General features: G+C 42.4%; 1 long non-coding RNA gene across 1 annotated transcript; it reads right to left on the minus strand.

Moving 5' to 3' along the window:
• Positions 1 to 209: 209 nt before the first annotated feature.
• On the minus strand, positions 210 to 4283 carry LOC142665633 (uncharacterized). The gene is made up of 3 exons (XR_012851528.1): positions 4090 to 4283; positions 2712 to 2825; positions 210 to 275 (listed from the first exon to the last, which is right to left on the minus strand). It is a non-coding gene; the product is annotated as an uncharacterized LOC142665633 (long non-coding RNA).
• Between the last annotated feature and the right edge of the window lie 1005 nt (positions 4284 to 5288).

The following is a 5288-nucleotide window of genomic DNA, read 5'->3' on the forward strand; positions in this document are numbered from 1 at the left end:
AGTGCCTCACTGCGGCTTCATACGGCGGCAGACAAAGTACCTAATGGGTAGCTCTATATGATCAGTGCACACGCCATTGCCATGTACATTAGGCCTTAAGATGTTACATTTTCTCAATACTGCCTTAAATACGTTTCAGATTTTTGGTAGCAGAGTCATTTAACCTAAGCATGCACAGACATTTATACATTACAGAGTTTTAATATCTGTCTTCAATTTACCATCAATGTGAACAAACAAACTGGAGTAGCCCATTGTTCTTTACAACGCATATACTGAAAAGAGAAAAAGTGAGGTTAACTGTCCATGATTTATAATTGTTTATACTATATGCTTGAAATCTAAAAAACTCATCTAGATGATAGAGAGGAAGGTCTGAAGGAAACTTAATGCCAGAAATATGTCATCAGCAAAAGGTGCTAATAAGTCACTAACAGCAAGAAGTGACAGCAGAAGACTCTATAAAGACCATGCTTCCAAAGAACTGCAAGGTATTCAGGGTTGGATTGGCTCACCAGAATACCAGAGGTCACCAGAATACCAGAGGTCACCAGAATAACAGAGGTCACCAGAATACCAGAGGATCCTTCCAGGCTCCGACACAATAATGAGACCCACCGTTCCAGCAGAAGAAACCCCCATTTGGAGCTGACATTGGAGTCAATCACTTGCCACTAGGATCTATTTCTTATGGGCTGATTCACAAATAACCTATTAGACCTTGATATGTCCTGTGTGTGCAGTGATAATAATAAGGATTACAATGCAATTAAAAGTGGACGAGTACATGTTATGTGTAGTTAGACAGTGGGTTCTCAGAATCACTTCCTCTGGTAGCCCCAAGGAACCACAGTCCGACGCTGAAGGTATTAAGTTAAAAGAGACAGTTTGCAAGTTAAGGCCCTTTTACACGGGCCCGATTATTTTTGTGTATAAACACAGCAAATATTAGCCATGTTCGTTGTCTGATCGGATCTTTTATGAGGCCCAAAAAATGGTCGCTAGTCGGCAGCACATCATCTGTGTAAACAAAGCAAATGTATTTTGGTGTGTACTACATTAATATATAAGGCCCTATTATACGAGCCAATGATCGGGCAAACGAGCGTTCATATGAACGATCGTTCCTTATCATTGCCCTGTGTAATAAGGGCAACGTTCAGCCGATGAACGAGCAACGGTTCATTTATTGTCTGATCTGCTCTTTTATGCAGAATTAAAAAGTATCACTGTAGGCAATACATATTCCTGTGTAAATACGGAGATGTGCACCCGACATGATGAAAATGTATGGGGACGAGCGCTCGCCCCTATACATATCCAATCATTGCTCCGCGTGAAAGGAGCAAACAAGCGGCAATCAACGAGTTGTCTCGTTGAACGGCACTTGTTTACACGGCTTATGTCAAGCCGTGTAATAGTTCCCATAGCCTGCTATCTAAAAATCAATCACCAAAAACAGGGAATGTATTCAAAACATAAACAGCCCAAACATCAGTAATTTCTGGGCCCCATACAGCCAAAGAGTCTGAGCCGCTGTCCCTCCCATCATTTCCAGGGAAGGCAACAAAAAGTGGTGGGAGCAAGGGCAGATGCAGGGGTGTAGCTAGGGGGGGCAGGCGGGGCATGTGCCCCGGGTGCAACTTAGAGGGGGGCGCCAGCACCACCCCCTCCTGCACTATAATTGTACCTGTGTCTATAGGCACAGGTACAATTAGAAGCAATGAATGGCCGGATACGTTCCGTGCCCGGCCATTCAGCGCCTTTCTACGAGTTAAGCGGCACGATATTTTGCGCCGCTTGCGTCGTTGAAAGGCGCTGACTGAAAGAAAAAGTCATTCTGCCCTGCCAATCAGCGCCTTTCATAGACGCTTCGTTCAACCCCAGGAGACCTGCGCAGAAGAGAGCAGGTCTCCATTGCTGCCGGACGGCGTGGGAACGGGATTAAGGTGAGTTTGAATAGTTTGTTATTTTATCGTAATAAAAAAGTGTGTTGCATTATCTACGGGGTGGCTTTATCTACTGGGGGTGGCTTTATCTACAGGGGGGGCTTTATCTACAGGGGGGGCTTTATCTACCAGGTGGGCTTTTTCTACGGGGGGCCTCTATCTACAGGGGGGCTATATGTGGAGCACTATATACAGTGGTGAGCTATATCTACAGGGGGGCTATATACAGGGGTGGCCTATATGTGGAGCACTATATACGGGGATGAGCTATATCTACAGGAGGGCTATATAGAAGGGTGGGCTATATGTGGAGACTATATAGAGGGTTGGGCTATATCTACAGGGGGGCTATATACAGGGGTGGCCTATATGTGGAGCACTATATACAGGGATGAGCTATATCTAAAGGAGGGCTATATACAAGGGTGGGCTATATGTGGAGCACTATAGGGGGAGCTATATGTGGGACACTATATACAGGGGTGGGCTATATGGGGGCACTATCTACAGGGGGCTCTATGTGGGGCACTATCTACAGGGGGCTCTATGGCAGGCACCATCTACAGGGGGCACAGTGTGTGTGGGACACAGTGTATGGTGCTATTATAATTAGAGGTGCAGTGTATGGTGCTATTAAATTTAGGGGCGTAGTGTGTGATATAATGAGAACTATAATGAGAAGGGGGATAGACTAGGTGGAAGGGCTATATGGAGGGGGCAACATAAAAAAGTAATTGCACTTTTCAAAGTAAAGTCACTCACCAGAATGGAGTGCTGGCTGCTGCTTCTGGCTCCAGCAGGGTCTAAAATCTCCCACTGCCCTGGCACGCCTGGTCATTGCCTTGGCCTCCTCCTCACATGTGGCATCCACGCCACCTGCGTAGACACCAGACCAGAAACCAAAATTAATTCAAACCGCAGATAAGACCCCTAAATTAATTCAGAGCTCGGACCAGAAACCCCAGTATTAAAAATGACCCCAGACCACATCTATAAATTAATTCAGACCCCAGACCAGACTTCTATGTGCTTATCGCTCCTGGGTCTTGCCTCAAGCTACTGACCTTGTGAGAAGGGCCCCAGTTGTAGTTGATTTGTTGAAAGGTGTGTGCCCCATTACATTGCAGGGCCCTATTCTCCAAAGTAACTGGGACTGGGGCCCTTCTCACAAGTTTCTACTTATAAGTTTCACAAGTTACTAAAGGAACATTCTGTGGCAGGCGATCAGGGTGGGTGGCCGCGGCAGGCCCCTTTTATATTTTTATGCCGGGCCCCTGATGGCAGCATCAGCAGTAATGCTCTGATGACGGCCCTGAGTCCAAACACATTAGATCAATGTCAAGACAATCTAATATGTTTAGGGGACTCCCGACTGCCCCCAAGGAAAGATATCCGGAAAATCTGACATGTTGGATTTCAATATAAATATTATATTATCGGGGGAATGAAATGATAGTAAAAAATCCCCTCAAATCACTTTCTTAAAATAAAAATTTCCATTATTCTGAAAAAGTGTATGACCCTGAACATGTAGGTCACTACCTAAAAAGAGACTCAGGCAACTGCTCAGTCATTTCTCTATGCTGTACACTGCAGCTCTTCTTGTTTAAATTGGTGGCATAAGCACAACCCCACCATAGGCTGACTATAAAAAAGTTGCTGTGATCTTAGACAAACATTAAAAAGTGGTTTTATGACAGCTGTCTTACCATACACCATTGAATTGGCCCACCAGAGAACCAGAGGATCCTTTGGTGAGACAATGTTTTGACACAATATTGGGTCCATCCCTATCTGCAGATGACGTTGGAGCAGATCTTTTGTTGCTATGGTCTATTAAAAGTTTTTGTGCAATGTAAGTACACATGCAGATATTCTGTATAACTGTAGGATTAGAGCCCTAAGAATTAATTCCTCTGGTGAGCCCAAGTTACTGCAGTCCAACACTGACACCGTATTTAGAATAGTCTGAGAATTGCACAACATTCACTGTTTGGCATGCAAAGTAAGTTTCCTGTCGTCTATACATAGTTCTTTATGCTGTTGTCTATCAACATATTCCTGGTTTATTGATACACAGTTTGCAGATGGCAATGTTGTGTACCATAGTTTGAATACAATAATATTACTTATTACTCACCATTTCTTGTTGAGAATACCTGTAGTATTATCATGAAATAATAGTAAAAAGATTATCGCCTGATAAACAAATTTAAATCTGAAAAATGTTTCATCCATAATCTCCATGAAGCCTTCTTCCCACCGTGATGTTGCCAATAAAGGGAATATTGATACGTGAAGCATTGCAACTTACTGATCTTTATTCTTCTTTCTAGAGCAGCCTATAACAGGAATAGCAGAATTATCAATATTCACATATTTTATTGTTTTTCGATTTTAAAATAATAGATGAGCTTTTATATAGAATTTGTTAAATTTTATATATTTATATAATTGCCATAGCGTATATAGCGCTAACATATTCCGCAGCAAAGTACAGAAGTCACCATCCACATCAGTACCTGTCCCCAATGGACACAGACACACTAAGGCTGATTTCATAGGACCTAAACGTAAATCAATAAGCTTTTGGAGTAGGGGACAAACCTCCAAAAACACAGTAAGAACTTTGAAGCTTTATGCAGTTGTTGTCATTGGTCGGATTTTAACCCCGTGCCCTAGTGCTGTAAAGAAACATTGCCAACCACTGCGTCACCGATTTATTAAGAAAAATATCTATCTTTCAACCACGCAGATGCCGGACATAGGTGCAATCTACTATGGCCAATAACCTTTATAAAAAAAACTTCTAACCCTTCAATTTTCCCTGGATTCTCTTAGGAATATTGGGTCACTCCAGATTAGAAATCACTATTTTGTATGAATGTCCGGTTATAGGGTTCCAACTAAATAATTTGACTGCAATATTCCATAATAGCTGTGTTAAATCTACAAATAAAGTGTGGAGACCCTCAGGATTATGTGGAATGTTTTATAATATACATACAGTATACTTTAAGTGCATTATATATCACTGTAATAATTGATATGAAATAATGATGACCGTATCATTTGGGAATTTCTCTTATTTTCTTGTATCAGAGGTGAGCAGAAACCACCTTAGACTTCTTTCCTCTAGAAAAATGTAACTTCCAAGATCAGCGACCCCACTCATTCTATGATCATTTGCCCCTGACAAATTCTCAGGGTATCAACTGAACATACTGTCACTAGAGCTTCTTGTATGGCAGGCGGTGACAGCCGTTCATATTTGTCAGAAAGCCAGTTGAGTGCTGCGTCCAGATATCAGTTATATCAGCTCTACTACTGGTCCTGAAG

Source organism: Rhinoderma darwinii, chromosome 13, assembly GCF_050947455.1.
Source record: "Rhinoderma darwinii isolate aRhiDar2 chromosome 13, aRhiDar2.hap1, whole genome shotgun sequence".
Lineage (NCBI taxonomy): Eukaryota > Metazoa > Chordata > Amphibia > Anura > Rhinodermatidae > Rhinoderma > Rhinoderma darwinii.